The sequence below is a fragment of the Rattus rattus genome, chromosome 4 (assembly GCF_011064425.1).
Source record: "Rattus rattus isolate New Zealand chromosome 4, Rrattus_CSIRO_v1, whole genome shotgun sequence".
Classification (NCBI taxonomy): domain Eukaryota; kingdom Metazoa; phylum Chordata; class Mammalia; order Rodentia; family Muridae; genus Rattus; species Rattus rattus.
Window position 1 is genome coordinate 74,197,256 of NC_046157.1, and position 10,612 is coordinate 74,207,867.

At 37.0% G+C, this 10,612-nt stretch overlaps 1 pseudogene; it reads left to right on the plus strand.

The window, feature by feature from the left end:
• The first annotated feature begins 1,871 nt into the window (after window positions 1-1,871).
• LOC116898389 lies at window positions 1,872-4,947 on the plus strand (annotated as a pseudogene).
• Window positions 4,948-10,612: the final 5,665 nt, after the last annotated feature.

Genomic DNA, 10,612 nt, shown 5'->3' on the forward strand with positions numbered 1-10,612 from the left:
GGCTGCTGGGTGGAGCTCTCAGGGGACAGTTATGCTAGGATCCTGTCTGTAGGCATAAAAGAGTATCATAAATAGTGTCAGAAATTTGTTCTTTCTCATGGGATGGCTCTCAAGTTGGACCAGTCGTTAGTTGGCCATTCCGTCTGTTTCTGCTCCATCTTTGTCTCTGCATGTCTTGTAGCCTGGACTCATTTCGAGTCAAAGGTTTTGTGGGTCAGTTGGTTTTCTGAACCTTACACGTGCAGTCTTGCCAGGCTACAGGAGGTGGACATTTCAGGCTCCATATTCCTACCTGCTAGGGGTGTCAGTTAGAGTTACCCCTATACACTTCCTGGGGCCTCCCATCCGTTCCCGGCCTCCTCCGGCACAACTGAGAAATGCCTCATTCCAGCCCAACCTGCCACCGATTTCCAATTTCTCTTCCCAGCGATACCTACACCTGATGATCCCTCCAACCTCATTCCTCTAAGCTTCCCTTCTCATACCCAGTACCCACCATCCATCCACCTCCAACGTCTATTTAAAAAATGTCTATTCTGTTTCTCCTTTTAAGTAAGATTCAAGCATTCTCCATTGGGTCCTTCTTCTTATTTGGCTTCTTAGAATCTATAGAATGAAGTACAGTTATATCTTACTTCATGGTTCTGATCTACTTATAATTGGGTATATATCATGCAAAAACCAAACCAAACCAAACCAAACCAAACCAAAGAACAACTAATAATAAAAAAAAAACCCTCCTGCTATTTGTTAACAGTGCACAAATTCCAGAATTTCACATGTAAGTTATTTCAGTAGTTTCACTTTTGTTTATTAGATATTTATTGTAGAAAATGTAATATGTAAAAAAATGTTATTCAGAGGAAACAGCTGTTAGAAATTACAACATCATATTATTATGACTTAAACTTTACTTTTATTATTTTAAAATTATTTCTTTTATTTGATGCATAGGAGAATTCTGTCTCTACATATAAATATGTACAACATGTGTGTTCCTGGTATCAACAGAGGTCAGGAAAGAGTCTCAGATCCCCTCAATTCTATTTATGTACAATTGTGGTTCACCACATATATGGACTCTGGAAACAAAATTTCAGTTATTTGCAAGAACATCAGGCAATCTTAATCATTGAGTCAATTCTCTAGCCTTAAGTATTTAAAAATGCTCATTGTGAGAGAATAGCATATTCATTGCATGCAAAATTACAAATGATAGCTATAATTATATTTTATTATCTGAAAGTACTCAGTAAATGTTATGAACTTAATTATAAAACATATTTATATTTAAGCAAATGACTCAAATTTTCAGAATATTTATTTATATAAACGTCACACTTTTGTGTGGGAGTGGCTGGCCAGACTGCATTTGTACAGACGGATGGCAGTTCACATTGGTCATGCAGAGATACATGGCAGACAATATAAATTTTAAATACAGAAAAGACTGGGCCTCATGATCGATCCCATGATGTCCTAACACTAGTGTCAGGACATCCATCACAGTCTGGGAGAGACCAGGGATAGGATCGGTGCTCAGACCTAGCCTTACCCTACCCTCTTCACACAATGATTACACTCACCCCTGACCCCAAGGTGCACACACAGGAAAGGTGAATTGCTGCTGGCACATATCTACTTTTATGAGGGATTCTATATAATTGGAGGTTAGTTCTATGCCATCCAATGGCCTAGACTGATGCAGAAAGCTTTTCATCATGTGCAGTGATCTGATGGGACCCAGTCTGCTCAGTTTGTGGTTACACTATGGCCCAGTCCTAGAGTATACAAATCTCCTATCTCCAGCTTGGACAAATGCTGAGAAAGGATGAAAATGTTGGGCAACCAGAAGGTGGGGGCCTCAGTCCATGAGAAACGGGCAAGAGTCTAATTTGAAGATTGGTATTGGCCAGTTCAATGCTGTGGCCAGAGGTCTAACCTGGTCAATGCTCTGCTCATCTGGACTGGGCGCCATTAGCCCAGAGTTTGTTGTTGGCATCACTGTCAGCGCCTGGCTCTCCTGGCCTGTACCAGTTGTCCTGTGATGCCAGATCCAGGATGGAATTCAAAACGCTATGGTAGTTATATACACTGGTACAAACACATAAATATATAAAACCTGAACTCCATAGAGAAGAGATGAAGGGTCATACCTTTCCCCAAGATGACCTAGGTCTTGTCTAACTCATTGGGCCAGGGCTAAGAGATGGAGGACACTGGGAACAGTCCGGCAGTGTTTCTCAGACCCTGACTTGCATGGATAATGGGCAATAGCACTGTGCAATATTAAAAATGTCACTGAGAGTAGCTGCTACCTGCAACTGTGTGTGGGGTCTCTGCCTGGGAGTTAGAGGTCAGTGGGAAACACTTCCTCACTGTTGCTAGTTTGCACAGCAATCTTGGTGATTAGAAAGGGAGGGGGAGGGGGATGTTTACCTGGAAACCGGGAAAGGGAATAACACTCGAAATGTATATAAGAAATACTCAAGTTAATAACAAAAAATGAATTATATCCAAGCTGAACTTGAACTTGCTACCCCCCCCAAAAAAAAAAAGAGCCCCCATAGGAATCTCTTTTTGGTAACTTCAGCTGGCTATCACTTGCAGTCCAGATCTCTGGGAATGGACCCAAAGACATTTAGTTCCTGGATGCACTCAGACTCCACTGTCTTGTTATGCCATGGGATGAACATAGTACCTGAAGCAAGCTTCTGGTAGAAGTCTTGGTTCGTAGGTTCCAGATCCATACCTTTAACTATAGAGAATTGTTCAATGTCCAGAACATCCTTGCAGTAAATAGTCTATGGATCAGGCTTAAAAGGTGGCTCTAGCATTCTTAGAAGCAAGGTTACCTCATGGGCACCACTTCCTTTACACCCTAGGTGCTCAGCAGCGTCCTTGCTGAGAAACAGAATGGGGAGACCCTGGCTCTCAACAAGAAGCTTATCCTGGAGAAAGTGAACAGTAAGTAGGTTTGTAGTGACCTTAGCCTACATGTAGACCAAAGATGCTCTGTGCCATATGCTGACATTGATGACTGGAGGTGTCCTCAAGGTCCACATCTATCACATGGGACAGGATTGTTTTCCTGAAGCATATGGCGTCTTCTGTGCTGACTTTATCTGCTGTGGCCTGGAGGACCTCACCAGGAAGATATTATGCATATCTTCAGTCTCTGGGAGTCCATGTGAGCCCTCATCAGTTGATTCAGTAGGCCATGTTCTCCTGGTAGAGAGTATCCTTCTGGATGACCCAGGCCACATTCATCTTTGACGTGAGACGTCCGTGCATGTGACTGAGGACCACATCATCACAGGATATGTGGTCACTGTGGCCTACATGGCTCCAGAGTTTTAGAAGAATAAACAGTGCACTTTCAGTTCCAACTGGTGGGTTCTGAGCTGCCTCCTATAAGAGATAATAGCAAGCCAGTCAATCTTCCGGCCGAGGAAGAAGATCGAGCAGGAAGAGGTAGAGCAGCTGGTCAAGGAAGTTGCCAAGGAATATGCAAAGCATGTATTCACACAGGCAAGTTCTCTCAGTTCTCACCTTCTTAGAAAAATTTATACTTTTTAAATTGTTATGAAAAATACATTCTTCTCTCATACAGCATATACTGACCACAGGTTTTTTTCTTCCTCCACAACTCTCATTTCTCCACCACCACCTCCTTGCTTCCCCACATCCATTACTCCTCTATTTCCTCCTGAGAAAAGAATAGGCTTCCCAGAGACACAATCAAAAGAACAAAACAAGATAAATTAAGATAAGGAAAAAGGCCCAGAGTAAGCCTTGACAAGGAAACCAAATATGGGAAAAGACTCAAGAGCAGGCAAAAACGCGAGAGAAGCACCCACTCCCACTGCTAGGAGCCCCACGAAGACACCAAGCCGACAGCCATGGCACATATGCAGAAAACCTGATGGGAACCCGCGTGGCCAGTGCTTGCCACTTCAGTCTCTGGGAGTCCATGTGAGCCCTCATCAGTTGATTCCGTAGGCCATGTTCTCCTGGTATCGTCCATTCTTCTGACTCCTAGAGTTTTTCTTCTCCTTCCTCTGGGTTCTGAGATCTCCTTTGGGATGTAGCAGATGGAGACCTCTAATTTGACTTGCGTAGCAAAATATCTGGTCACAGATCTTTGCACTCACTGCCATCTGCTGCTCCAAGAAGCATCTCTAATGAAAACTCAGGAGACACAAATCTATAGCATATAGTACATTATCATTAGGAATCAATTCTTTTCTTTCAGTCCTGTTGGTTTTATCCTATATCTCTAGGCTAGCCACTCTCTTATTCATCGTCATTTAGAAAGTGTGAGGAATGGGCTTGCTCTGGTCATGTAGATTACAATTTAAACAAAACTTAAACATTGGACACTCCCAGAAGTTAGGTGCCAACATTGCTCCAGTACATTTTGTAGTCAAGACATATTTTATAAGTCAAAGGTTTTGAGGCTGCTTTGGCTAAGTTTCTCTTTTCTTTGATTCCTACATGGAATATATATATATATATATATATATATATATATATATATATATATATATCTCACACTGACATTCAAAGTTTCAGAGATCACTGTGGAAGAGTGTAATTAAAACATGTAAGTTAGAGAGGCTATTAATCACTACAGTAAAACAGTGTATTCAGACACAGCAGAGCACTTACACATACGAACATGAACACATAGTAGTGTGACAATTTGCATGATGACTAAGCCCATACAAGGCTGAATCCTAATAAGGATGAATGGGAATTAGGCAAGAAGTTCCTGACCAAAGGGGATAACATTTGAAATGTAAATAAGAAATACCCAATTTAATAAAGATGGGAAAAGAAAAAGAAGTTCCTGACCCTAGCTAGCATCAGTTTCTGGGAAAGGAAGGAACAGGGTTTTTTGTTTGTTTGTTTGTTTGTTTTTTTAAATAGGGTATCTGCCGATAAGTCAACTACATTTCAGTGGAAAGCCAACATAATTTGAGTAACACAAATTCCTTGGTGAAGAGGAAAAGAAATGCAAAGTTTAGAGGATATGGAATGAGAGGTATGAATGAGGGAAGAGTTATGGGAGGGAATTTGAACATGAATAAAACAATTATGTGAAATGTTCAAAATCTAATGAACATATAGAGCCATAAAAAAATCTTTGTTTAATCCTCCTTTAAATGTCTCATGTGGGCAGGTGAGATGGCTGAGCAGGACAAAGCATTCATTTCCAAGTAAGAATCAACAAGTGTCAAACTCAAGACCCCAAATGATGAAGCAGAGAACTGACTCCAGAAAGTTGTCCTCTAACCACCACAGGCATGCCCTAACATATATGAGAATATAGAAAAGAAATAAATGTAAACTATTGTAGTGCACTTTATTTATGTAACTAATAGTAATATATGCAGTAGCGTTTAGGTCATGTTTATAAGCATTTTCAATAGAACCAGAGTTCATTTTTAATTTTCTAATTGTAAGGAGAGATTTTCATTTATTTTAAACTGATAGCTTTTTATCAAGCAAAAATGCAGGATAATAATGCATTTGATTTAGTTTAGATGTTCCAGAGTGTTTCATCAATTATATAACCTTAGTTTGCTTCACTAAACAAAAAAGCTAATTTAAACAATTAATATTCAGACTCCCTAAGTGGATAAAAGAAGAATACAAACACAATTTTGTGAGCACACACAAAGAAAGGAAAAATCAACAGTGAGTTGGCTGTAGACCAGAATGGAATTAACAATGTAAAAATTCTCTCTCTCTCTCTCTCTCTCTCTCTCTCTTTCTCTCTCTCTCTCTCTCTCTCTCTCTCTCTCTCTGAGAGAATTGAAAGAGGGACAATTCTCATGTTAAAACCTCCCTATATATTCACCACAAAGAAGAGTCATAGCATGTCACTCACACAAAATAATCTCTTTCCAAACCGATCGATCTATCTATCTATCTATCTATCTATCTATCTATCTATCTATCTATCTATATTACAGACCTCCCTTTGCATACATTTTCAACATGAAAGATTCTAAATGTTTTTCCATGAAGATGGTTCTCAAACCACTAAATTCATCTATGCCAAAGCTTTCTCAAAATTGACATTTTAATTATGTTTCTATTGAAATGTATCAAAGAATTCAAATGAGTTAGACAATACACATACACACAATAGGGAATGAGATTTAGGAAAGATTTTCAAAAGATATTTACCTATTACATTCTAGTAGTAGTAAATAAAAAGTAACTATAAAACAAGTAACTTTTCCTTAAAAATGAAACAAATCTTTGCACTATTATTTTAGCTTTAAAGCTAAAAAAGAAAACAAAAACCCCAAGTAGTAGGTTCTAATTAATAGTAAATATGGAGATGGCTATTATGATAATTATGATACAAAGAATGACACTGTACTCTAGAATGCCCACCCAGGCACACCTACCCCAACCAACCCACACACACACACACACACACACACACACACACACACACACACACACACACACACACACACACACACAACTAAGATATCTGAAATCTTGACTGGCTTCCCAGATAAAAGAGCTATGTGAAAGGAGGTAACAGATTTTCAGGAAGTCTAAATTTTATAAATGCTCGTAAGTACTTGATTTGTGGAAGGAAAAGGATGAAGTGAAAATCTTTGTTTAATCCTCTGGTAAGTGTCTCATGTGGGCCTGTGAGATGGCTGAGCAGGACAAAGCATTTGTTTCCATGTAAGAATCGACAAGTGTCGAACTCAAGACCCCAGGGAAGAAGCAGAGCACTGACTCCAGAAAGCTACACTCTGAACTCTACATGCATGCAATAACATATGTGAGGACACACATACAAAATAAACGTAAAATATTGTAAACTAATATTCACACGTTGGTGTGTAAATAGCCAAAAAATAGTCAATACATTTTGTCTCAACCACTTTAAAGTAGTGCCATAGACGCATTGCCTTAAAAAGCAGAATCGAAATGTAAATAAGAAATACCCAAGTTAATAAAGATGAAAAAAAAAAAAAGCAGACCTGGTGTTTTTATTGTTCCGGAGGCTCCAAAACCAAGATCCAAAGACAGGTGGATTTATTTCTTGATATTGTCTCTAGAAGCACACTCACCTGCTTTCGGTTCTGTTTTTACTAAGACAAAGTAAAGCAATACAATACTCCTCTTTAAACTCACCTGCTCCATTGTTCTACTTCATATCACCTAAGTTCATCTAAACTATCTTCATCCTAAAAAAAAAACCACACATGGTACATTGTTTACAAGTGGGTGCTTCAGTACAAATCCTTTGTTTGACACAGTAACATTTCTTTCACAACCATAGGAATTACAAAGAAATAAGTGGATCCTAAAGAATTAGAGATGTTTGATCAAGTTTAAACTGTTTGAGACCTTAACATTCATCAAAATTTTATAAGGTACTTGGAAATTGAGGCCTTTTAAATGGTAGACAATTAAGCTAGAGTCTGAGTATTGTAGCATTTGGTTCATTTAAGAAGAACACTGAAGACTGGAAAGATGGATAGGTGGTTAAAATCACCAATTACTCTAATTACCAATTGGAGGTCCTGAATTCAGTTCTAAGCAACCACATGGTAGCTTACAACCATCTAAAATGAGTTCTGATGTCCTTTTCTGGAATACAAGTATACATGCACATAGAGCACCCATGAATAAAATAAATGGCTTTTAAAGTAAAGAAAGAAATAGGGGATGGAGAGATGGCTCAGTGGTTAAGAGAGCAGTGAATCCTCTTCCAGAGATCCTGAGTTTAATGCCCAGAAACGACATGGTGGCTCACAACCATCTGTTTTGGGGTCCAATGCCATCTTCTGGCATGTGTGAAGACAGCTCCACTGTACTCATATAAATAAAATAAATGAATCTTAATAAAAAAATAACAATGAGGTAGGGAACGAGTAAAACAAGGAACTTAAAAGCCCTTAAGGAAACTTTCCCTTTGCTCCATGTCTTGTGTCTGTCTTCCTGCTGTCCTTTGTGTTTACAGGTATTTCTTTGCTTTTTTGCTTTTCTGCTTTGTAGATTTAAAAATCGTTTTTAGGTTTATGAATGTTTTGCCTGCATACATGTATATGTACAACACGCATGTTGCTACCCAAGGGGTTAGAATAGGGTATCAGATTTGTTGATTTTTAGAGTTTCAAGTCCTTGTAAACCACCATATGGGTGCTAGGAAATGAAGCTTAGCCATGCACACGAGCCATAGACTCTATTAGCAATCAGGCCATCTCTCCAGCCTCCATAATTTTCAACCTTTAAATGAAGAAAATAAAAAATAAGGGCTTATTACTTTCCCTCTATAAATGTGACATGATGTTTATGTTAGAATTATTTAATTATTACTGCCTTTCAGAACTGAAGATTTCTTTCTGGAATTATACGATGGAAAATTTAACGGGAATGGCATGTGAGAGAATGGACGAATGAGAAATTAAGCACAGTAAAGTCTCACTTGGGAAGCAACATTTATAAATTAATAAATTAAAAATAGATGATCGAATTATAAAGAAGCCCAGATAGATCATAAAATAGATGTTTAATTGTGAATAATGAAGACATGAATGTATATTAAATAATGAAGAACTTATTTTGTGTAGTCACAAATGAAACTAGAAAGAAAAATCAGTCTTAACATACACCACGAAGCACATCGTATACATTGCCATTATACCGCACCCTTTATTCAAGACAAAATTAACTGGAATATAAGCTAAAATATCAGCCTATTTTTAATTTCAAGATTAAAGAGTTCAGTGGCTTTCTGCCTAAAATATTTTAAATGTCTCCTATCTGCATTGTCAGTGCTAAATGCCATCAATCCATGATGCTCAGTCCACGATTCTCTCCATAATATCCTCTGATGGCAAGTAGTTTAGAATTCTCTTGTAATCGATTATTTATTGACTTAAGACAAAAGGAATGAATGTACTAAGGTTTTTAACCCTCATCACTAACCTGCGGGTGTTTTTATAAAGTATCTTTGCATTGTAAATGATATTTTAACAAATATAATGGTATATGATATACATTAGCTTGTATATAGCATCCACTTAAGTGAAAAAATTATGGGATCTTGTTTTTTTTGGATATACGTTCTCGAATGACAGTGGTTTTGTTTTCCAGTTCTTTATTCATAATTCTGTAATACACATATATTATAAGTAGTGAGTATCTGATTCTGTGACCTCATGTCACAAAATAAAAAGAAACTAAAGGTTAAGATAACAAAAATCAATTTGAAACTTTAAATGTCATATTTCCAGTAGAGCCGGAATGCATAATATTTAGGTAAAAAATGTATTCATTTTAATACCATCACCATTAAACAAAGTGACTGGCTTTTGACTTTTACAAATGTTATATATTACTATCTATCTTGTATTTAGTTTGCCTTCTGTAATACTGCAATGTGCATAGATGATTAACACTTAAAGCCTGTGGTATAAGTTTAGTTTCATAGAACTTAATTGTTGGTGATAATAAAAAGCTTAAAAAGTTCTTTGTCTCAGAATTTCATACCAATATTCTTTACGCATTGAAGACTGTTCCATTTTAAGAAAATGTTACAAAGAAACTTTTTCTGCATAATCAAAAGTGTTATCTCCAAAATTAAAATAGAACATAGTAATCAAATAATACCAGTAGTTAAAGTTCTCAAATGTACCCATACCCTTTCTCAATTGAAGTACACACAAGGCAACCCCATTAGTAGAACATGTTATTCTTCCTTAGCTGTAGAGATAATTAAGAGTTAGAGAGGTTTAGTGATATATTCTGTGAATATCAAACTGGCACCTGCAAAATCTACATATTATTAGACTAAATTTATTAATGATTACAGAATAAATGGCCAACTGCTGATACTATAAATAAATAAATCAATAAAAACTTAAGAGCCAATGAAAGCATGGGAATATTTTATGGGTTACATTATATTTTAATCATGCATTAATTTCCTATTTTGTGTAAATTTAAATTGGCAATTAAGCCTCAAGAAGAAGTAATTAGACTGATAAATTATATATACAATAGTCAGTGTAAAGCAGAAGGTAAGGAAATAATACTGTATTCTTAAGTGATTAATAGTGGAATAAAATAATGTAGAAAGCATTTATTGGGTGACTTGGGTATACTCTAACTGTGATACTTCACTGGCCTGAAATACTGCTGTGGACAAGTGACATAATACTCAATGACATCACATTGGTGTTTTGTTCATGTTAGTGTTGACATTGTAGTAAACAAAACTGTGCAGCCATCTGATTCATAGTGCATATATTTATGTAGCATGAATGGTAATTGATAATGTTTATATTTCTTATTTCTGTATTTTGTATACAATATCAAAATGCTAGTGTATACATGCACATTATTATTGTATCTTTTGATTTCCTCAACAGACTATGTGCAATAATGGACATATGTCACCTGTTTGTATAATCACGTTTGATCCTGACAAATTATGTGTGGTGGTTTAAAGAAGAATAGTCCCATGTAAGACAATGCAGTTCCTCATGCTATGCTGAACCCCAAGCATAAAATCATTTTCATTGCTACTTCATGACTTTAATTTTGTTACTGTTATGTAAATGTT